A 25,776-nucleotide genomic window follows, 5' to 3' on the forward strand; every position below is an offset into this window, starting at 1 on the left:
CAATGATACAAATGAAAAGACCTCGTTTCTATATATAGGAGTCTAAGGGGTCATCATATAATCAGAGCCGACATAACAATAATAATGTAAGGGCACAATAATAACAATAGTGGGCTTCTATGGGGCACAATAGTAACAATATGGGGACTATATGGGTACAACAATATAATAAGGGGGTTGTACTAATAACAATAAGAGGTTACACTAGTAGTATAGGGGCCTAACAATATAGGAGGCTCTCAAGAACCTGTACCAGCATACTTCTGTGTAGAGAAAAATGCTACTCGAGAACCAGATGAGGTCGTATCGGATGAAGAAGGGTTAACTGATTGACACCATCTTCGGAGGACTGAATGAGATCCGAGACCAGTTGACTACTATAGGAACAACACCAGATCAAGAGCTTATGGTGAGGACAACCCTGAATGCTGTCTCAAAAGATTGGGAAGTGTTTCTCCAGAGTATCCTGGGCAGAGGGACTCTCCCACCTTGGGACGAGATGTGGGCAGCTCTTCGCCAGGAAGAGATCAGACGACAGTTGAAGACGGGTAGCGGCAGCAAAGGGATCAAGGTCAAGGAAGAGGAGGAGGATGTGGCCCTAGCATCTGAGGGAAAGCAAGAGAGGCAGAAGAAGAAAGATCTCTCCAAGATCAAGTGCTTCCACTATGGGGAGATGGGTCATTATGTGACCCAGTGCCCAAGGAAGAAGAGTAAGGGAGAGTCTTCCAAGACTAAGGTAGTGCTAGCATGGGCAGAGAAGGAAGTTTTGACTGACGATGATTGTGCCATGAGTGCACATGCACCACTTGAGCAGAAGTGGGGAGACATCGAGTTGTAGTCAAGTGGACTACAGGCAATGAGGGGCAGGATCCTTGAGGTACCCAGCCTCTTGGATTAGACCTTGCTACGGGAGCCCTGACGAGGAGTAGCAGGACTCACTGAGTGGGTAGAGACGGATGCGGATGGAGCGGCAGAGAGAGCTATAGTGCAAGAGTCTCGAGACAACACAGAGCTAGCAGGCTGCAACAGTGCGAGAGGCACAGGAGTGTTGCACCAGTGCAAGAAGGCACAAAGAGGTGTGCAATGGTGTGAGATGCAGGGAGTTGTTGTAGCAGTGCAGAGTTCAGAGAGAGGGAGAACTTGTCAGCGGTAGAGGGAGCTACAACATCAGTGGGTGTTTCTAGCCCAACAGGGAGGTCAGTTACTTACTTCTCAGTGACTAAGTTGTAGTGCTGCAATAGGTAGCACGATGTAGCATGATGAGAGGAGGAGCAGTGCAGATGCAGTGTTGGGAGAAAGGACGAGAAACAACACGAATGCAGAGGGAGTTGTCGTACAGATGCAGCGGTGGCAGTGGCAAAACCATGGGCAGCAGTACAGGAGACAACAGTGCAGAGGATGTTGGGTAGGAAAGCCTAGCATCGGCACAGGTACTGATGCCAGATGATCAGAGTAGCACTCAATGAGGAGTATTGCTAGAGCACAATCCTTGCTAAGAGGGAGTGTTGATTTGGGGTAGCATCGAATGTGCTATAGCCACGAAATTTGGTGGAGAGGTTGGGGGCCGGGGCACATGAGATATCCAATATCCAGAAAGGGTTGGGGAAAATTCTAAACAAATCAGAAGATATTATAATAATTAATATTAATGTCCCTATGTCTAAACTTAGGGAAAATAAAATATTAATGTGTATTAATATGAATCTATGTTAGAGTGGTTCAAGAAACATGGATCAAGCCAGATCTAATCTTAGCCGTTGATCAGGGACTTAATCTCGGCCGTTGAGATGTCAATAAGAAAAGTATAAGAGGAGGCTTGAGGGTCACTTGTAGAGCACACTAGATGATCAATCATTCTATTCTCTAGAGCAGGGTTTGCTAAGAGAGATAGAATCAGTGATCGGGAGAGCAGCTGAGGGGCAATGAGTACAGAGAAACAGAGAAGGCAGAGATTGTGCCGGGAGAGCAGCGCAACAACCAAGGAGACTGACGCAGGGCCTCTTGGGGTTGATGTAGGCCAAGAAAGGCTGATGCAGGGCTAGCGTGAGATAGAGAGGGGTTGATGTAGGGCTAGCGTGAGACAGAGGGGCTGACGCAATCTAGATTGGGCAGACGGTGGGGTTGCAGAGCAGTTTTGTGCTGAGGGGCTACTGAAAGGATTTTCCGGGGTTTCAGCCAGGAGATTTCTCTCAAACTGTGAGGCATAGCTGCTAAGGAAATTCTCTGTTGGGTAGGCCAATTACAACACCCAGATTGTACTCTGATATTGCTTAATAAGAAAACCCTCAGATAGCTGCACCAGTTTTCCCGCATTGGGTTTTTCCAGGGACATTGGTCCAAAAATAATGGTGTCATGTGGTGTGTTTGTTCTTCTTTCTTTTAGTTGCTGATCTATAATGTGTTGAGCATGCACTGGTGTTTATTTTCAGTATTTACTTTGTAAATAACTTGTTAAAGAAAAATAACAAGTAGGTATGAATAAATCAGAAAAAGTGCATGAAGGATTTCTAAATTAAGTAAACTTAGAAATTTCAACAATCCACAGATCTTCCCTTTGGCAGTCCCACATAAGCCCATCCAGATATTAGTTCAAAAATAGGAGATGAACACTTAAATCAAAATTACCATTGTGATGGTCTTTCATCATGATATCTTCCTGTAGGCATCAACATCTTGCATGAAGATTAACACATCTCCTAAAGATATTCATTGTCAAGGGTCCCCATCTTTTTCCAACTCCTATCAAACTCTTCATATCTTTCTGGGAGATATTCTAGTCAACTCTTCTTGGTCTTGGATGTTGAATGATTTCTACCTTTGTTGCATATTTTACTATCTCTTCCTTTCTCTTCACACACTTCATTCCCAGTAGTTTCCAATCAGAGTTCCTTTATTGTAGTGAACCACCTCATATTTCAAATGAGGACATATTATGTTGATTTTATCTAGTGTGGCTTATGCCTTCCAACATCCTTTCAGAGGGGGAGATCCTTTTACCGTGATCATGCTTCTCAAGATAGAAGTAGTGATCCATGTTACCTGCAACCATATGACATGACATTTTAATATTAAATACATGCATACATACCTCATTTACCATTAGGTCATCTACGCTTCTTTCAACAACTACCTTGATTGAAAAGTTCTTCAACCCCTTGATCTACTTAATCTCTTATGTCATCATACCATCATTCCATGAACTCCACAAGTTGGAGTTCTTTATGAAACACTTTCTTCCTCTCTAGATTGGTGAACCCTTTGATGAGGATTCCATTAGAGAATCTTGGGGATCTTGTATATCCTTATCTGACAGATGTTTTTCCTTTTTGACTTGATGTATGATGAGCCTTGTCTTGAATGACTTCTTTCTTTTCTTAAATTTGCAATGAGGTTCCCAAGAGCTACATCCTTCATATTTGATTGCATGGATTTTGTTCTAGACATCCCTCATGTTTCCTATGGTGATGTCACGAGTTTTTGTTTTTAATGCTTCCATGATGTCACCATGCATCTTTATTATTTATTATAGCCACATCCTATAATATTTTGGAGCTATGACAAGAGCTTTTGTGAGGGAGACTATCTTAGCATAATGGAGATCTCTTATTTCCTCTTTTCTTGGACTTCTTCTCTTCGGCCTCTTCTTTGGTGATATGTGCTTCTTCTCTTCCTCTTTTGATATTGTCTCTTTAGGACAATCTTATTGTCTCTTTAGGACAATCTTTCCTGTAATGTCCATAGTTTTTACATCGTTAGCATTGAATCTCAGCTATGCTCTTCTTTCTTTTTCTGAGGAACAAATTTTCCAAACTTCCCTTTCCTTCTTGCAAATGTTTGATTTCTTTAACGTTCAACACTTTTGCCCTCAATTTGTCTTCTTCTATCTTGCATCAAAACCACAGGTTGCCGAATGAGGTAACTTTCTTATCCCCATGGATATTTGTTACCTTGTTCATCAGTTAGTGAATTTTAGAACAATGATGATTATCTTCTTATCATCTCTCCCAGATCTTGCAGTTGAGATCTTATGAAGATATCCCTTTATCCTTTGATACCTTCAATTTGTGTAAATCAGATCTAAGTGATGTGACCTTCTTTATCACATCTTCAGAGAATAGCTCTACCCGCCTATATATATCTCTTTGATGTCTCCAATACTGCTATATAGGGATGAGGGATCTTTGACTGATTACATAAGAGTCCCTTGAGCCCTTTGATCCCTTTCCATGTATTCAAAGGAGACCTTTCCTTTGATATGTTCAATGACTTCATTTTCTTCGAGGACTATGTCTATCCTCTTTTTCATGCAAGGAATTTCAATGACCCAACCCACTTATAGATCTCCTTGCAAACACGAAGTCATTTTACCAAATTGATTAAAGAATGAAAGATACTTACTTGACAAGTGAAGATGGAATCTTCTATTTGATCACTTTGATGATGGTTGAAGAAGATGTATTAGTGCTCCCTCTTGGATGATCTTCTTCAAGGGCAAGGAGAGGATCCTTGCTTCAATGAGAGGGAACTTGCCTTATAGCTTTCAAGATACTTCAGCTACTTTGGTAGTGAATGTGTGTAGATCAGAATTGCTTCTAGGGTTTTGATTTTCTCCAAGATGATGTGATCTTCATCTTTAAAGTCCTTCGAGCTACCTTGCTTTGTAGATAACTTGATGAGGGTCTTTGTGGTCTCTTGATGATGACTAGAGGATCAAAAACTTTTGCTGTTGTAGACTGCTTCTTCGATCTAGGGTTTTATTCTTCAATGTAGATCTTGATCTTCGACTTGCTTAGATGCCTTTCTTGAAACTTGAACCTTGAATGTCTCTTTGATTAGATGCCCTTCCTCTGACTTTAGCACCTTTGCTCTGATCCTATGTCGAGAAATCTAGGGCATTAGCATTAGGTGATTTCTCTTAGATTAGTGACTGTTTGTGAATGCTTTTTACTCTTTTAGATTAGGATCTTCTTCATGTTAGATTATTAGTATTCTTCTTCATCAAACAGTAACCAATGCATGCACATAAATAGACAAGAGACACAGCATGTAGGCTATGAGCTAGGGCCAAAACCTCTCACTCTTTGAGAGGAAAACCCACACAAATTCTTCTTATAGAGATTCCAATCGAGAATACCAAGACCGAGACCCTTGACCTATTAGCTGCTTCCAAAGCCAAGACACTAGCTCTCTTGATTGTTTTCTCCTTCCTCCTTTCGGTTCCTCTTACATATTGAGATCATCTCCTTTCTGAGCATAATATGATAGCAACGAACATTTGACACACTTGAGATGGCACTATACCATATCACTGTTTTGTCACCAAACTGTCCTTATTGCAACATTAGCAAGACACTGTAATACTTCTCTTAATGGAAGCTCCTTCACATTACCAAACTGTGGCTTTTATACTTCATCTAGTTGTGGTATAGATACCCTTATTCACATTCTATCTTTCTGCTGTAGCAATGAGACCTTTTACCCATAGATCTGAACTTCATACTGTCACTATTTACCCGTGGTTATGGAGAGATACATTCGAGCTTCTTTACTATGGAGATCCGAACTGTATCCTAGACAAACCTTCACTATCTCTTCTCTTTTGTCCGAACTATGTATTGTGATATGACACCCGAAACTGTCCATCAACACAGAGATCCGAATTGCTGTATGATTGTACTAGGAGTCCGAATTAATCACTATACTCTTCATCCAAAATATCCGAACTTGTTGACTGTAACTATCACCAAAATCTCAGAGGTATTTGAGTTTTGTACTGTGTTTATGCGAAGTGCTTTTACCTTGCATATATAGTGGTTGGTCTACATAAATGAGCCGACATGAGCCATGTGAATCATTGTGACTCCATAGGATGAGGCCAACATGATCTTTACCTTAACTTGAAGCTAACATGAGGAAGAGAGAGCTAGTGCTTGTTGTTGGAGAGCTTCTAAACAATCCTATTAACTCAAATCAGTGTTGTTAAAATCGCGATAAAATCGCGATTTTTTCACCTTTCCGCATAAAACGTGATTTTTATCCCAAAAAATCGCCGGATTTTTTTTATAGCTATTTTTTCCGAAAAAATCGCGATTTTTTTCGAAAAAATCGCCGAGGGCGCGGGCAGCGGGCTTTTAATAGGGAAAAATGAATTTTTTTTATGTCATTTGACTGTCGCCGCGCGGAGGAGGAGGAGAAGAGCTGAAGGAGAAGAGCTGAAGGGTTTGGGTCGACTTTGGGAGCGAATCCAAGTGTTTTTAGGAGAAATCCAAGACAAGATCACCAATTTGTCCATAAAAACGGTATGTAGATTAATTTTTTTTTGTTTTGCTTCTTTAAAAACTTTGTTTTTCATTGTTTTTAAAGAATTTTTTGTAATTTTTCATTGATTTGGGATGGGTAATTTGTTATGACTATGAGAACCAATTTTTTATTTTTATTTTTTCATTTTTTTAAACATTGTTTATGTTTTTTGAATTTTCATTGTTTTTTGGCATTTGCCATTGGCATTTGGTTGGGTAACTTGGGTTTGGAAATTGGGATTTTGGAAATAATTAACTTGTAATTTTGTAAATGCTAAATTGTAATTTGTATTATGTAATCCTAAATTCCTATTTCCTAATCCTTATTTTTCCATAGGTTTGCAAATTCAAAATTCAAAAACAAACATGCCAAGGAAATTGGATCCTTTCTGGGAATATGGTGAACCTAAAGCTCCGAATGATAGACAAAACTTGAATTGCAAGTTGTGTGGAAAGGAGATAAGCCGGGGGGGGTGTACAGGTTGAAGTTCCACCTTGCACAAATCCCTGGACGTGATGTGGGGCCCTGTATAAATACAAATCCTGAAATTATCCAAAGAGCCATGAGAGCATTGGGAGAATTAGAGCACACTAGAGAGGCCAAAGAAGAACTCAAAAGGCAACTAAAAAGGTCAGCTGAAGGAAGTGGGCCAAGTGGCACTGGTTCTACTGCAGCGTCAGTCAATCCGGTAGCTGCATCATCATTTTTTGTTCCTCGAACCACACCTGGTTCACAACCAACTATCGGTTCAATGCTAAAAAGAACTGAAAAAGAACAAGCTGATAGGTTGATGGCAAAATTTCTCCTCTGGAGTGATATTCCTTTCAGCATTGTAAGGAATAATCCATTTTTCCAACCTACTGTTGATGCTATTGCCAGTGTTGGCCCGGGGTACAAAATCCCTTCTCTTCATGATTTCAGAGGCCGGATTCTTCAAGAGGAAAAGCGTGACTGCACCCAAAGATTGGAGGATTTTAGGGCATCATGGGCACAAACAGGATGCACTGTTATGTCAGATGGTTGGACTGACCAAAAGGGGAGAACCCTTATAAACTTCTTGGTTAGTTGTCCCAAGGGGACTATGTTTATCAAATCTATTGATTCAACTCATCAAATCAAAGATGCAAGAACTTTATGTGATTTGCTGGATGTGTTTATTTTGGAGGTGGGTGCTGAAAATGTTGTCCAAGTCATAACGGACAATGCTGCAAATTATGTTGCTGCTGGTAGAATGCTTATGGACAGGCATCCTACTTTATTTTGGACACCTTGTGCTGCCCATTGTATTGATTTGATGTTAGAGGACATAGGGAAAATTCCCTTTGTCAAAGATATTGTTGACTCATCAAAAAGCATCACAAAATTTATTTACAATCACACATCTGTGCTTAGCTTGATGAGAAAATGCACCAACAACAAAGAGTTGGTGCGCCCCGCCATTACACGGTTTGCGACGAGTTTCATATCTCTTCAATCCCTCTTGAATTCTATGTGGGATTTGAAGAGAATGTTTCTTTCAGAGGAGTGGCGTGCTTCGTCAATGAGCCGCAAACCAGAAGGAGAGGCCGTGTGCAGACTAGTTTCATACCAGGAAGACTTCTGGGCGGGAGTGCAGGAGGTGTGCGCCGTTACTGAACCTTTGGTAAAGGTTCTTCGGTTGGTTGATGGTGAGAAGCCCGCAATGGGCTATTTGTATGAAGCCATGGACAGGGCCAAAGAAGCCATTCGGTCCTACTATGATGATAAGGGAGATGATGGGTTTCAGAGACAACTCCTTCTATGGGAAGTGATTGATGAGCGATGGAACAACACACTCCATCGTCCCATTCATGCTGCTGGGCTTTTCCTGAACCCTGCATTTTCTTATGCATGTGGGTTTGATTTTGATGCTGAGGTCGTGGAAGGATTATTAACCTGTGTCCAGAAGATGGTGAGATCTCCAGAACAACGTATAGAGATCTCTAAACAAATTGAGACATATAAGATGTCAGGTGGCACATTTGGCTTTGAGATGGCTGTCACTGATAGGACGATTAAAATGCCAGGTATTTTTTAGTTTGTACTTTGTAACTTTGTTTCAAATTTCATTGTCTCTTCAAATTCCATTTTTTTCTTATGTTTATTTAAAATTTTATTTGTAATTTTGTTGTAGACGCATGGTGGAAGATGTATGGTGGCAGAGTACCCCTTTTGCAAAAGCTTGCCGTACGCATCCTTAGCCAAACATGCAGCTCCTCAGGATGTGAGCGCAATTGGAGTGTATTTGAAAAAATACACAACAAGAAGCGCAATAGGTTAACACTTAAACATTTAAAATATTGCAAATTTCCAAATAAATTTTTGAATTCATTAAAGTTTTAAACAATATTTTTTTATAATATTAATTAATAATTATTATTTCATGAACTTTGTACAGGTTGGAGTCCCATAGACTTAATGACATGGTCTATGTCTACTACAATCTTCGATTGTGGGTGAGACAACTAGAGAGGACACCTGATACGGAAGCCATCTCATTGGATGGGATTGACACCACTGCTGAATGGAGGGTTGAGACCGAGAGACCTCTCATGGATCCCACTGATGATTGGTTAGTGCAGGATGAGGGGGAGGAGGAGGGGGAGGAGGAGGAGCAGGAGCAGGAGCAGGAGGAGGAGCAGGTGGAGGAGGAGGAGCAGGAGGAGGAGGTGACACCGCCTACTCGGGCTACCACTACCACCAGTAGAGGACGTGGTCTCCGTCTACCTCAGTCTCCTGTAGCTGCTACTACTAGTTCTTCAGCTTCTAGAGCACGTCAGACTCCACTGCCATTTCCACCAGCACAGGCACCAGCTTCTACATCTAGAGGGAAAGAGAAAGTTGTGCCATTTTCTCGCAAGAGGGGCAGAGGAAATCAATAGGATTAGACTTTCATTTTATTGTATATGACATTATGACATGATGAGATACATTATCATATTTTTTGTTGATATTTTTGAGGCTGAGTTGGGACTCAGGACTTACTATTCAGGACATGATTCAATGTTATGTGTGATTTTAGCGCTAGAAATGATATTAAACATCTTATATATTAGTTTTTTTATCATATTTATGTGTCAATGTATTTATTTTATGTTGTAGATGGTTTAGATATTAAAAAAATTGAAAAAAAATGAAAAAAAATGAATATTTTTGTGCCAAACGCTTTTTTCCCGCTTTTTTCCCGCTTTTGCCGATTTTTTCCGCTTTATTCCCGGCGCCGATTTAATCCCGATCGCGCTTTTAACAACATTGACTCAAATACATTTGTTACATGCCCAAGAATTGCTCTTCATACATGACATGGACTCTTTGACTTTTAATGATCAATCCTAAGGTTCTCAATGGGAGCCATCTAAAATAAAATCACTTGTTGATGAAACCCATGTAGCAAGGCTTTCACTAATAATTTTATTTTTCTTCATTACATCATTTACAAAAGTCACATTTACATGTCATTATGAAGACCAAACCTAGTTACATTTTACAACAATAACATCATCACATCATATGCAATTATGTAGAAAGAACAACATCATCAACAATGCAATGGAAATAAGATAAACATCAGAAGAAAAGCGCACACATGTGGAGACACTAGGATTGGTCAGAGACCATGGCAAAACCCCACAAGGGGGAAAACGCGAAATTCTTCTTTTTCTTCTATTAGATTTCACCAATTGTTTAGCTGTGATATAAAGTACATCTTCATGAGACATCATAAACCATATCAGGCCATTTAGGGCCAATCCAAAGGGGTTCACAACTACGTTTGTGAACAATATGAGACTCATCTAAGAGAACTATCAACATAAGGAAAGTCTTCATCGAGATCACTGTCATATATGTAGCACTGACATCATATACTAAGGAGCAAAGTACTGTCACTCTCAATCTTATCTCTATCATCAAGGCTATTGAACATTCCTGCATCATTATTGATAATACTACAAGGCAACACTGTCAGAGTAATAGGATACTGCAATCTGGAACCACTACCTTCTATACCTACTTCAGAGTGGAAAGACTGTGTTCATTAGGAAGGTATTGAGACTGACATGTAACACAGTGCCAGTGTTGAGAACAATTTATATGGTAGTGCTGAGGCCAGTCTATACAACAGATTTGAGACTCATCTATGAAACTATGTTGAGACATGTATATAATAGTGTTGAGATCAATCATACTGCTATACATATAATGCATTACTGTGGCGAGAACATATACCATACTGAAGTGAAACCATTCATATGTTGTAGAATAGCAAAGCCATACATATTGTTAAGATACGAATAACGTGATGTAGAGGATGGCAACTAGAGATGTCATACTTATATGCAGAGACTGAGTAACAATGCCATATAAAGAATGCAGAGAAACATATAGCAGAGATGCCATTCTTTCAGAGATGTTAGATAGTCCTGTAGCATAGTCAGAACCAAGTCCAGTAGTATTACCATATGCGAGAGAGTGATGTGGGAGAACAGAACCATTAGAATGTAATACCTGAGCCATGTCGAGAACAAAAGACCGTCCCATGAGCAAAAAAGACGATGCCAAGAGCGAAAGACTTGAGTCCTGTAACCACTATAGTTATGCCAGGAACGAAGGTCCATAAAGCGTGTGCTGTAACCTTATGCCAATAATGAAAATCTGTGTCAAGAAGAGATACGACACCCTGCGCCATAGATAAATGTGAAACATTGAGACATGGAGAGATGCGAGACTCTGAGCCATGCATGAAGATTCTCATAACCTTTGTGAAATAAAGAAGAAATATGGACTCGAAAAATTCAGATCGAATGTGTGCTGTGTTTCCTACCACCTATGGGTACTGTATATGGGAGAATTTTTTCTCGTAGATGGTCCTCAGTTGGTAGCGAACAACCCCTTGCAGCCCCCAGATAGCTTGATGTGCCATTGTTAAATTATGGTATGTTCTATGCTTAGAGCAGTTTACTTCTTTTCTTCATGTTAGCCACAGATTAGCAATCACATATACATTAAGAAACGTGCAGATAGAACATTAAACGATCAACAAAAAACAAGCCAAGACAAGAGACACAAGATGTGGTGGCTAGCCAGGGACAAACCCCATTGCGGGGAAACCCTTTGATCAAATCTTCTTTTATCTTCAATAGTTCAGCAGAGAGAAATAGTACAAAATCAGAATTCCATAATTTTATATCAGTAGTAGCAAACTCTAGATCAGCGAAGTCAAACTTGGTCAAATGAGTTGAAATTGACATCCAATATGCTTGGGAAATTTCCAGTCAACTAGCCCTTGAACAGCCTGAAGAAACAGCCCTTGAACAACACCAAAAACGCAATCAAACTTCTGTTGACTGAAGTCAACCTACTACCCAAAACTAGGCAGTCAATGCTAGTCAAACCTATGGACATATTGCCTCGATTTTTGTGCCAAAATCTGCAGCTTGCCTAGGAGAGGTAGCCACACCAAAACCGCACCCTTGATGAGTCAACGCTTGGTCAACGCAGGTCAAAGAGACCTTCAACAACTTTTGCGTCCTCCTTTCAGCGTCCTCCTTGCCCTAATGCGTCTTCCTTCTTCTCACGTGTGAGCTGGTCCTTGTATAACCCAAAGCTAAGGGGAGAGAGAGAGAGAAGAATGAGTGAGATGAGATGATGAGAAAATGAATCAACCTCTCTTTTATTTATATGATTCACTGGGCATGTGTGCCACAGTGAATCTTTTGCCATGTGTCCAAAGTTTGTACGAGCATAACAATAACCAAGAAATAAACTTTGGTACCTGGGAGAAGAAGGTTTCCTTAATGTACTTTTGAAGTCTTTTTGCCTTGGGATCCTTTAATGATAACCATTGCTTCTTGTATTCTTGATACTATCTGCAAGTCTTCTTGGAGTAGGATTTCTTCTAATGTTGTCTTGATTCTTCTCCTTGCCTTTGTTGGCACTAGGAGCATTAACATTTCTTCCAGGCTTCGTCACATCCTTGTTGTTTGAAGCATTAGGGTTTGCATCATTCTTGCTTGAGGATTCACTTGCATAGCCAAGACCTGATTTATCAAGGGGAGACCTTTGATGACTTAAGATGTCATCTAGGGTTTGAGAGATTTTCAAGTTCTTATTCAGCAAGTCAACTTCCTTTTTAAGAAAGACAATTTCTCCTTTCAACTTTTCACAATCTTCATCTTTCATAACTAGTTGCTTCTTCATTTCTTCCATCATCTTGGTTTCTTCACATGATTTGGCCTTAAGAGAAGTAATTTCTGATTTTAACTTTGTGATGTCATCATCCTTTTCTTCTAGTTCGCATATCATGGTGTTTCTCTCCTTTTCTGCTTCATCAACTTGTCCTTCTATGAATGTCAAAGCTTCCATCACCTTCTTAGCTCCTTTTGCTTGTTTCCTTGCTTCTTCTAGTTGAGATTTAAGGGAGGAGACCTCTTCCTTGTACCGTGTTGGAATTTCTAAGTCTAACAGTTAGAAATCCTTCATGTATTTTCTAGATCGAGTGATTCCAGAGGCAGAGGGAGCAACCCGATATTTTCGCAGAAAAGATCTCTAGCTGGACGCAGTAGTTTTGCAGGAGTTTGCTAGAGCAAAGCTAGCGTCAGGTTGCAGGAAGAAGAGCACACACTGAGGGAAAATTTCTCTAGGGGATCTCAAGTTTTAGATATCTAATTTCCCCAGATGCAGATTGGCAGTTGTTGTGAGCATTGTTGAGAAATCTAGTGCATGAATAGTTAAAAGATTGATGTGCTTGATAATTTCTTGTGATATACTTTTACATCTTAGCTTATAGTCTTTTCTTCGTTGTGTTATTATTGTGTTATTTTCATCAAACAATTACCAATATGCACAATAAAAGACAAGTGACATGGTATGTAAGCTTGTTAGCTAGGGCCAAAACCTCTCACCTCTTGACAGGAAAACCCAATCAAAATTCCTCTTCTAGATCTTCAATTGACGAGTGCCAAGACCATAACATAGACCCTTGACTCTAGTATCCTCCCAAGAACCTTGTCACTAACCTTTATGCTCTGCCTCTTCATTTCCTCGACTTTCTTCTTGATTTCAAATTGCTTTCCTCGGCTCCTTCTAGAGAAACTCGGTCTCTATGATATCACTGGTTTACTATAGAGAATCTCGGTCTCTAGATCTCTATCTTAGTTACCCAGAGCAAGTATCCAGAAGAATCCTTCCTTCATTGTCCCAAAAGAAACCTCCTTCACTGCCCCAGAAGAAACCTCTTCTTTGTTGATCCCAGAAGAAACTTTCTTCGTTATGCCCAGAAGAGTCCTCCTTCGCTATGCCCAGAAGAGTCCTCCTTCGCTTGCCTAGAAGAAACCTATCTTCGCACTGCCCAGAAGAGTCCTTCTTTGCTTTCCCTTCTTCAATTCTTCTTCGCACTTTTGCTTGTCGAGATGCTTGTTGAATTGCTTTTCTTCAAATGAGGCTGAGTTAGGCTATATATACACTTCTTCTCATGTCCTTTAGGCCGACAAGATTTCAGGAGTTAGTCCGACTTCTTCTAGTATGTTCTTCCATCGTTGTAGGCCGACTTGAAGAGGATAAGTGACAAGGTCTTGGAGGATAAGTGTAACATGACTTCATTACATGACAATGAGTCTAACATTTTATGACTAGATCACAAATAATTCCTAAAGACTCTCAATGGGAATCTTGACTCGAAAACAAACTCTCTTGCTCATGAAACCCATGAAGCAAATCAATATAATAATTTTAATTTTCTTCTTTACACCTCATAAAATCATAATTACATGTCATTATGAGACTGAACCAAGTTACACTTTTCAACACTCCCTCTTAACTAGGGAGGTATTCATAATGATACTTGGACTTTCTCAATCTGAAGAATTTCTCATAAGAAGAATTCGGATTGGTAACTCATTTGTATAGCATCATATCAGCCAGCATTGTTGCATAGCAAGGCCTTGTTTAACAACTCCCTTTCTCCACAAGATCTGAGCTCAACGCTGGCAAGACCAATGATTTATAGACACTCTCATCATTGTCTCTTTCGGAACATCCCCTACCCGAGTACTCAGGGTGTGTTCCATGAGAACTATTCTTATCTTGGACTCCTCAACCCTCAAAGAATATCGATCCTCCACGATTACTCTTTCTGTTGGATGCCCTATCTTATCCTCAAAGAGTATCGGATGCCAAATGATTACCCAATCCTTCATTCTACCTTCCCAATTGAAGACCAGAATGACATGTCTATCTCTCCCTCTCAAATAGGGAGGATATATTCCAATAAAGGAATGTACTCATTCCTACCAAAAAGGAATGTACCGAAGCTCTCTCTTAGCTTAGGAATTTCGAAGTTTCATCCAAGTAAGAATCTTCTTTTCAGGGTCCCTCTTAACTAGGGACCTACAAAAGCTCCTCATATGGAACAACTAGCTGCTTGAAGAACTCCTTTCTTCCTTGATGTCATAATTTTTTTTTGTCATGGAGTCTTCATCTTTTGGGCCTTTTCCATAGGGCACAAACCATCCATCACTTTCATCTATGAGTTAGTCATGTCTTCATTTCATCATAAAGTGATCCATCTGGCTTTGCTTCATGTCATTTTGCTTTCATGCCATATTTTCTAGAAGAATCTTACATCCTTCAATATGGTCCTCTTTGGAAGTCATCCACATATCTTCCCTTTGGCAGTCCTACAGAAGCCCATCCAGATATTAGTTCACAAATGAATGAAGACTTAAATCAAACATACCTTTTTGATGGTCTTTCATCATGACATCTTCCTGTAGGTGTCAACATCCCGCATACAAGTTGACACATTTCCCAAAGATATTCATTGTCAAGGGTCTCCATCTTTTTCCGACTCCTATCAGAGCCTTCATATCTTTTTAGGAGATATTCTAGTCAACTCTTCTTCGTCTCGGATGTTGAATGCCTTCTACCTTTTTTGCATATTTTCACGATCTCTTCCTTTCTTGTCACACTTCATTCCTAGGAGCTTTCAATCAAAGTTTCTCAATTGTGGTCAGCTTCCTCATGATTCATATGATAACATATTGTGTTGATTTCATCTAGTGTGGCTTATGTTTTCCTGCAATCTCTCAGAGGAGGATATCCCTTCTTCTCTTGATCATGTTTCCCTAGGTGGAAATAATGATCCATGTTATTTGCAACCATATGGCATGACTTTCATAATATCCTATGTAAGCATACATACCTCATCTTTCCTTTCGGTCATCCAAACTTCTTGTAGTAGCTTCATTTGAACGAAACAGATTTATCCTTTAGACCTTATTTCTTGTTATATCATCATACCATCATTTCTTGAATCCCACGAGTTGGAATTCTTGATGAAACACTTGTTTTCCTTTTAGATCGGTGAATCTTTTGATGAGACTTCCATTAGAGAAACTTGAGGATATTTCATATCCTCACCCATCATATGTTTCCTTATTAACTATTGTATGATGATCCCAGTCGATGATGACCTCTACTTCAATGAGGTTTCCAAGAGCTCCCATTCTTTGTAAACAATACAATTTTTATTCCAGACATTCTTTCTGCTTCCCATGTCACGTTCTAATGCTTTTATTAGAATGCTATTTTCTAATCTGATGCATCCTATCTTATTTTCATTGCTTCCTATCTATAAATTACAAGTGAAAAGTACCTTCTAGTGAAGAAGATCATCTCTGTCATGGTAGAGGTCTTTTACTTCTTCATTCTTACACTTCTTTGTCTCAGGCTCTTTCACTTCTTCAGTAATGTGGGCTTCTTCCCTATCCCTCTTGTCCTTACTACATTTAGGAAAATCTCTTCCATAGTGCCCAAGTTCTTGACCTCCATAGCATCCTACCTTATCCATGTTCTTCCTTTTCTTTTGAGGACCAAACTTTCCAAATTTCCATTTTTCTTCTTTCCATAGCAACATATGCTGGATTCTACTCATTTGGTCCAACATCAACCTTTGCCTTCAGTCTGGTTTCTTCGATCTTATAGAGTGACCATAGATCTTGAAATGGAGTAGTTTCTTTCTTCCCATATAAACTTCAAGTGAAGTTACCCCATTCTTCCAGTAGTGCATTTAGTACCATTGTGGTCATCTCTCTATCAGACACGACTTCTGCTAGTTCTTGTAGTTGATCTCGAATTTCTGATATCCTCATAAACTATGAGGCTAGTCCATCTTCCTTGGATATCTTCAGTTTGTAGAGTTCTTGCCTTAATGAGATTACGCCTCTTGTAGTACTTATGGAAAACAACTCTTACCAATTTGTCACATATAGTTTTTGCAGTCTCCAAGTTTGATACATATGGGATTAGAGAGTCTTTTATAGATTCTATAAGAATCCTCTTAGCTCTTACTTCTCCCTTCGTGAATCTAGCATGTGCTTGAGTATCTTCTTTTGTAGGCTGGGTTATCAATCCCTTGATGTGATCCATGACTTCATTCTTAATAAGATTTAGGTCTATCCTTCTCTTCCATGCAAGGAAATTTGCAGGCCCAACCAATTTTTTGCTTTCCTTGCAAAAAGACATTTTGTTATTGTCAGATATAGTCATATAGACTTACTTGAGAGATTGATGCTTGCTTCCTCCTTAATCTTGATGTTGATAGAGGATTTGCTTCTTGAGAGATTGATAAGAGAGAGCTTGATTCATGATCCTTCTTGAATGATTTAGCCTTCTTTCTTGAATATGGTTTCAAGACTCTTGTTGGTGTAGATTTCTCCGATCTAGGGTTTTGAAGATCTTGCCCTTGGTAGCCCTTGGATTTCCTACGACCCTTCTTTGAAGCTTGATTCTCATGTGTCTACTTGCTTGAATGCCTCTTCTTGACTTCAACACCTAAGCTCTGATACCATGTTGATAAATCTAGGGCATGAATAGTTAAAAGATTTCAATGCTTGATAATTGCTTGTGATATACTTTTACTTCTTAGCTTATAGTCTTTTCTTCCTTATGTTATTATTTTGTTCTTTTCATCAAGACAATTACCAATATGCACAATAAAAGACAAGTGACACAGTATGTAGGCTTCCCAGCCAGGGCCAAAACCTCTCACCTCTAGAGAGGAAAACCCGATCAAAATTCTTCTACTAGATCTTCAATTGACGAGTACCAAGACCATGATACAGACCCTTGATTCTAGTATCCTCCCAAGAACCTTGTCACTAACCTTGATGCTCTGCCTCTTCCTTTCCTCGACTTTCTTCTTGATCTCGAACTATGTTCCTCGGCTTCTTCTAGAGAAACTTGGTCTTTGTCCCTCACACTGCTTCTTCTCAACTTTCGTTAGAGAAAGTCGGTCTCTATCGGTGTTGCAAAAATCGCGATATTATCGCAATAAAATCGGAAAATCGCGATTTTTTCAGTTTGGCGATATTATCGCCCGATTTTTATGCTAATTTTTTTTCACAAAAAATCATGAAAAAATCGCAGTTTTGACGAAAAAATTGCGATTTTTGGGGAAAAATCTTTGGAATTTTTTTTCTCCGATTTTTTGATGAGGAGGAGTAACAGGAGGAGGAGGTGATACAACCTACCCAGGCTACCCCTGTCACCAGTAGAGGACGTGGTCTACTTCCTGTAGCTCCTAGTTCTTCAACTTCTAGAGCACAACATAGTCCATTGCCAACTCCACTGGCATGTACATCTAGAGGGGCAGAGGAAATAGTAGTATTAGACTTTAGTTATTTGGTTCACTTCATTCTATATGACATTATGACTCATGATATGAGATACATTATTATATTTTTTGTTGATATTTTGACGCTGAGTTGGGACTCAGGAGTTAGGACTTACTATTCAGGACATGATTCACTGTTATGTGTGATGTAGGACTAGAAATGATATTACACAACTTACATATTAGTTCTTTTATCATATTTATGTGTCAATGTATTTATTTTATGTTGTAGATGCTTTAGATATTAAAGAAATTGAAAAAAAATGAATATTTTTGTATTTTACGTGTTTTTCCCAATTTTTACTGATTTTTTCCCGATTTTTATGATTTTTTCTGATTTTTTCCCTTCGCCGATAATATCCCGATAACAATTACTACAACATTGGTCTCTATGATCTCACTGGCTTCCTATAGAGAATATCGGTCTCTAGATCTTTATCTTGGTTACCTAGAGTAAGTATCTAGAAGAATCCTTCCTTCATTGTCCCAAAAGAAACCTCCTTTGTTGCCCCAGAAGAAACCTCTTCTTCGTTGCCCCAAAAGAAACCTCTTCTTCGTTGCTCCCAGAAGAATATTTCTTCGTTATGCCTAGAAGAGTCCTCCTTTGCTTGCCCAGACGAAACCTATCTTTGTACTGCCCAGAAGAGTCCTCGTTTGCTTGCCCTTCTTCACTTCTTCTTCGCACTTCTGCTTGTCGAATTGCTTGTCTTCAAGTGAGGTCGAGTTAGGCTATATATACACTTCTTCTCATGTCCTTTAGGCTGACATGATCTCAAGAATTGGGCCAACTTCTTCTAGCATGTTCTTCCATCATTGTGGGCCGACTTGAAGAGGATAAGTGACAAGGTCTTGGAGGATACTTTACATAGAAAAATTTGAGCTTTTTACAAAGTGTAACATGACTTCATTACATGACAATGACTTTAACATTTTATGACTAGATGACAAATAATTCCTAAAGACTCTCAATGTGAGTCTTGACTCAAAAACAAAATCTCTTGCTCATGAAACCCATGAAGCAAGTCAATATAATAATTTTATTTTTCTTCTTTACATCTCATAAAATCATAATTACATGTCATTATGAAGACTGAACCTAGTTACACTTTTTTCAACAAGCATATATTCTCACTCTAGAAGGGAGTGCGAGTAACAGATCCAGTAATTGAGCAGTGGGAAAGGGGGAGATTTTCAAGTTTATTTTCTCCAGTTTTGAGTTTCCAGATTTTGCAGTTTTGCAGTGGTAGCAGTTAGCCAAAATGTAGATTTGGGCAGCAGATCAACTTCCAATTGCCGAAGGCAGATGCTGGAGGAAGTGTGAGTTGTCTAGTAGGAGTTGCAAAGAAAGGAAGGGTCCCAGCCATGGATTAGGCTCGATAGGTGATAGTGGGGCACTAGATCCAGGTGGAGGAGGAGTATGAGACTCCAGTATGCCAGATGGGCAAGGTCTTGCGCAGTTTCAACAAGGAGATTGGTTAGCTCAGTTCCAGATTATTGCAGCAGGACCACACCTTTGCTACAAGAGCCCACAATATCATAGCAGCAGGTTTAGTATTAGTAGATGCAATCTGTCATTAGACAGTTGCAAATCTAGTTGCAGTCAGTACCTAGGAGATAGTTGCAGAGCTAGATGTAGTGACATAGGCAATGTGAATTGCCCAGTTGCAATATGTAGGTGCAATTCCAGCCAGAAGATTCCCAGTGCAAAGATTTGCAGTCCAGTTTCCAGTGCAGGAGGACGGTGCGAGTTGCCAGGAGGGAGCAGAGAGATTTCCCAAAGGGAGATTGAGGTTTAGAGGGAGCATCCCTATGGAAGCTAGTACTTCAAGATTTGGGGAGATCAGAATCATTATTGTAGTAGTTGCAGCAGCAGCACGGAAGCATTAGTAGAGTAGTAGCAACAATAGTAGGAGTAGATAAGATTTCGCTATGTTCGTTGACATACCTCCAGGAATGAGGTCGGGTGATTTGGAGTTGTAGCCCCAGAGTACTACAGATGGGAAAGATCCTTGAGGAGTCCACCTCATGGATCAATACCTTGCTACGGGGGCCCACAGTATTCAGTAGCAGGATGGATCAGTGATAGTTGATGCAGTCAGATGCTAGAGTGACAGTTGCAGAGACTAGTAGCAGTCAGATGCTGGGGAAAGCAGTGCAGAGTTGGCAGTAGTGCAAAGTCAGCAACATCTCATATTCTTCAGTGATAGTGTAGATACTAGCAACAGTCAGAGACTTAGGTGACAAACGTATTATACTGATCACAGTTGATTCAGTATTTAGGATGCTTCTCAGTTGCAACAACAACATATGAGAGGGAGTTGCAATGCAGATGTAGTGTTGGCAGCAGTATGGCACTGTTAGCAGCAACAAAGATGCAACATATATCAAAGTTGCGCAGTGGTTGGTGGGTAGTATGGCCAGACATCAACAACGTGACAGGAGATGATGTAGAGACAGTGTGCTGTCACAGGATGTGCAGTAGAACACTAGAAAACATTCCTCGCTGAGAGGGAGTGTTAGTTTTTGTAGCATCAAATGTGTTCTAGCCACAAAATTTTGTGGAGAGGCTAGAATACATGAGATCTCCAAATCCCAAAAATCATTTCTACAAATTCCGCCTAGAAATGACTTAATTAGATTATTAGCTAGTTTTTAAATATTTCCTAAGTCTAAACTTAGGGAATATGGTTAATTAATCAAAATTAATTAAGTCAAGGTGTGAATGTTCTAGAAACTCACACGAATCGACTTCTAGTTAATCCTAGCCATTGATTAAGATTTAATCTTGGCCATTGGAGTCCCAACAGATGATTATAAGAAGTTGATGGGCACTTGGAGAGTACACTTGAGCAACAGTTCCTTGTGCAGATCGAGCTAGCAGTAGTAGAGTTCGAGCCAGAGAGGGACGCAGTGTTAGTGAGGGGTAGGGATAGTGATTCAGAGGAAGATTTCTAGATCCGGAGAGGCAGCAACAAGAGGCTGAGTTATTCCCGGTGCAAGAACACGAGTGTAGGAACGCGCGAGTGCAGGAACGCGCAAGTGCAAGAAAGCGCAAGTGAAAGAAAGCGCAAGTGCAGGAATGCGCAAGTGTAGGAACGCGCCAATGCAGGAACATGCGAGTGCAGGAACATGAGTGTAGGAATTACGAGTGTCGGAGTTGTTTAGGGAATATCTCTGCAAGAGTTTCTTGCTGTTTGGATTGCCAGTTGGGCATCCATAGATGTATTGTACTCAGATTTCATTGCTGCAAATTAAAATAAAACCCTCACTGCCGCACCGGTTTTTCCAAGTTGGGTTTTTCTGGGGACATTTGTCCAAAAGTAACTGTGTAAATTTCATGTGTGTGTGCTAGCATTTATTTGTGTAGGTTGTAGTGTGAGTTGTTCAATATTTGTTGTAGGAAACATTAAATAAATTGTTAAATTTAATTAACAATTAGGAGAATAATTTCTAATTTCTACACTAGGATTCAGGATTCTGAATTTTCACAATTATCCTCTGTAGCATTTAGCATAGATTCACTATTGACTACGATACTCTATTTATTTGTCTACTAATATGTACTGTAAGCCGTGAGTCATTCATAATGATCAATATTCTACCTCACACTGCGGCTATGGTCTCACTACAATGGATATATGGCATCCATGTATGTATGTATGTCTCAGCTCACATCAGTATACAAATGGTTGTTCTAGATACTACATTATAGGGTTGATCTTAGCATTAGATTATATTGACTTTTTCATCGTTATATCTTGATATATTGGATTCTTCAACGTTATGTCTTGGGGTCTATGCGGTTATACTCATAGCTTCTCTGTGACAGTTAGATATGGCATCAATATGCACAGTTTCTCTACATTGTAAGAATGGTATTGATGCATAGTTTTTCTGAGTTAATTAAATGACACCCTCAACATTATGATTATGGTCCTATAGTTTTGACAGCACACTAATGTGTTTGATTCCTTTGGGGCAATCATTATGCTCTAATCTAGTTGATATCAAACTGACATGGTCTTTGCGTTTATGTATGATATGATTTCAAAATGTTGTATATTGGTATGGTATTATATTCAGTACAATATGAGTATTGTACAGTATGTGTAAAGCATTATGTCACTGTTGGAGCACATAACACTAGGGGCATCATATTATATATTCTTGAGTTATGTGCAAAAATCCTTGGTAATCCTAACAGTATGAGCTAGCAGAGCAACATTGGTATATGTTAAGTGGCAGCATTGGTATACTAACAGTATGATGAGGTTATTGATAACAACAATTGTATTATCGATGTAACTTGTTCACAAACGAAGCTGTGAACAAGTCTTGTATAGGCCCTGGATAGCCGGATATATATATGATGTCTCACGATGATGTAATTTTATCTCAGTTGAACAAGTGATTAAATCTAATGGAAGAAGAAGATTTGATGGGTTTTCCCCATAGTGGGGTTTTGCCCTGGTCTCCGACCTATCTTGGTGTCTCTTTGTGAGCATGCTTTTATTCTGATGTTCCTTTTTATTGTTCCACTGCATTACTAATAATGTTATTCTTTATACATAATTGCATATATTGTAATAATGTTATAATGTTGTGGGGTAAATGTAATGACCCATTTCGATCTATAAGCAAAAGAGTATTAGCATGCATATGATAGCTACATATGCATACATCACATGTGTTATGAAACCAGCTCAAGAAAAGATAGAAAAGATAGATCAACGCCTTAGAATTCAACCTCTTCGAGGGGGCAACCTCCTTTACATTACATAAATGAGCAATTCTTGGATGATTCAAATGACAAAACCTCCTTTCTATATATAGGAGTCTAAAAAGTCACAATATAATCCAACCGATCTAACAATAATAATATAAAGCCACAAAAATAACAATAGAGGGATTCTATGGGCACATTAATAACAATATGGGGGCAATGGGGGCACAACAATATAAATAAGGGGTATAACTACAATAGTAATGGGGTAATCACTAGTATTATAGGGACCCAACATGCCCCTCTCCTTCAAAAAAGTGTTGTCCTCAACGCTTGAGTAGTTCTGGATATTTCTGCATAAAATTTTCATCCTCCCATGTGGAATCTTCAGCGGATAAGTTCTTCCACTTGATAAGGTACTCTGAAATTGATCGATTTCGTAGCTATAGAGTTCTTGTTTCTATAACTGCTTCCGGTTCCAATATAATTTTTCCTTCCTCGTCAAGTTCTGGCAATATTGTTTGAACTGGGAGCTTGTCGCCTATAACCTTCTTTAAGCATGAAACATGGAAAACTGGGTGCAATCGAGAAGCTACAGGAAGCTCCAATTTGTATGCCATAGTACCAATCTTTTGCAACACCTTGTACGGACCATAATACTTTGGTGATAATTTATTATCCTTCTTAGCTTGCTTGAGGGACATTTGCTTATATGGTTGTAGCCGTAGGAATACCCAATCACCTACATCAAAACTTCTTTCACTGCGATGTTGATCTGCCTGTTGTTTCATTCTATTCTGTGCCAACACGAGGTTATCCTTTAAGAGTTGGAGGACTTGTTGTTGATGTTCGATGTGATGTTCCACCGCCTGAACCTTAGAATTTTCTCTTAAATATGATGTGATGGATGGTGGTTGATACCCATAAAGTGCCATAAATGGGGTCATTTTTGTTGCTGTATGAAAGGAAGTGTTATACCACCATTCAGCCAGAGGAAACCATTTGACCCATTGTGTCTGTTTATCAGATACAAAGCAACGAAGATATCCTTCCAAACATTTGTTTACTATCTCAGTTTGCCCATCAGATTGAGGATGATAAGATGAGCTATGAGCTAACTGAGTACCAAGACGAGAAAATAATTCTGTCCAAAAATTTCCAGTGAAAATGGGATCTCTGTCACTTACAATAATCTTTGGGTTTCCATGTAGCTTTTGAATTGTTTCCATAAATGCAGTAGAAACTGTACTGGCTCTAAATGGATGTGATAATGCACAAAAGTGTGCATACTTGGTAAGTCTGTCAACTACCACCATGATGACACTCTTTCCCTCAGACTTGGGTAAACCTGTGATAAAATCCATTGATACCTCCTCCCAACGTTGGCTTGGAATGGATAAAGGTTGTAATAGACCCGGTGTCTTAATTGTTTCAACTTTATTTTGTTGGCAAACCAAACATTCTGCCACAAATTTTTGAATATCTGATTTAAGGCCATCCCAAAAAAATTCCTTCTTAACCCTGTGGTAAGTTTTTAAGAATCCTGAGTGCCCTCCTAAGGGAGAAGTGTGCAATTCCATAAGAATCTTTTGTTTTAGCTGGGAATTCTTACAGAGGTATTAGCGATCTTTGTACCATAACGAATCATTTTTCCAGCTAAATGTATCAGACGTACTGGAATCTTGTTGTAGCTTTCGAATAAGTGCCCACACTTCTTCGTCATTCTTCCATTCCTCCCTTGCTTCATTTATCCTGTTAGACTCTGTCTTGTATGTCAGTGTGAGATTGATTCTTCTTCAAAACCCTATTTTGAAGAAGAAATCATTAAATGTATTTTTTAGAATATGTATCAAATTCTCCAGCTCTTCAAATGGCAGTGGTTTCATCAACTCCTATCCCTGCAAGCAGACAAAGAAAAAGCCTCTCATCATATCGATTTGCAATGATGCTGGTAACATGTGTCAATCCTGGCTGTGGACTTCAAAATATTTCCCAGGCGATTTGCTAAGACAGAAACGTATGGTACAGGATTAATGGATCTCGGGGTTGGATCTTTTGCAGTTGCAAATGCATTAGTTTCAAAACAGGCACGCAACATTGATTCGGTGTCCATGTTGGGGAATATGGTGTACACTGGAATTTCTTTTTCACTCTTGCAGCAGTGGCCATTGTGACATCAATAATCAATATTCATCCCCAATACTGTGGCTTCTTTGGATGTGCAATTCTCACAGTTTATCAAGCAGTCCTGTTGTGTGGATTAAATCGTTACCTCATTTCAGATCAGAGGGGTGCAAATATCATTAGTCTGAACAAAGAGGGCATCTTCAGTTTATTTGGATATTGGGGCTTATACCTTGTCAGTGTCAACTTAGGCTATCATCTCTTCTTCCTAAAGAAACCCATTAGTTCTAGAGTAGCTTCAATTGGAGGGAAATCAAGTATTGCAATCGAAGTTTCGCTGCTTGACGGTTTCCTTTGGGTGCTAACAATCTTTTTGGATAAGTTTGTAGAGAAAAATTTCTCGTCGCATGTGCAATTTGGCATATGTAACTTTTGTTCTGGCACAAAACTTTGAGGTTCTTGGGATGCTTATGCTCTCAGATCTGGTCCCCACAAGAAAATCATTGGTCATTGAGGAAGTCTTTGATCAGAATGTGCTTGTGACTTTCCTCCTGGCAAATATATTAACGGGGCTTGTAAATGTGTCGATGACTACTGTTTTTGTTTCTCCATTCCTAGCCTACTGCATTTTGCTTTTATATGTAGTGGTTTTGATTTCAGGGGTCGCTGTTCTCCAGGAATCTATGCTTTAGATTTGATTTGATGGACAGAGGAGATAGATCATAAAAGCTTGTGCGTGGGTGGCTCTCTTTCCTTTTTCTGGATCTTCTTTTCAAGTTCCATTGAGCACTGAATGTTTCTGGTCATGTAGGTACAAAAGTATCCGCTGGTATCATCAGTGGACGTGAGCGCCCCAAATGCAAATGATGTAAACATTGTTCAATCTATTGTTTCAGTTTTTGGTATTTCGGATACTTTGTGTCAAGGTGCAGAGTACCTA

General features: G+C 39.4%; 1 protein-coding gene and 1 pseudogene across 3 annotated transcripts in view; both read left to right on the forward strand.

Moving 5' to 3' along the window:
- The window catches only part of LOC149253499 (protein FIP1-like), a 482,913-nt gene that overhangs the window by 255,383 nt on the left and 201,754 nt on the right, over positions 1–25,776 (forward strand). The window lies entirely within an intron of this gene.
- On the forward strand, positions 24,583–25,528 carry LOC149253500 (uncharacterized protein At4g17910 pseudogene; annotated as a pseudogene).

Source organism: Pinus tabuliformis, chromosome 7, assembly GCF_031772625.1.
Source record: "Pinus tabuliformis cultivar Carrire ecotype Pingquan chromosome 7, CPIR1, whole genome shotgun sequence".
In the NCBI taxonomy this organism is placed as follows: Eukaryota; Viridiplantae; Streptophyta; class Pinopsida; order Pinales; family Pinaceae; genus Pinus; species Pinus tabuliformis.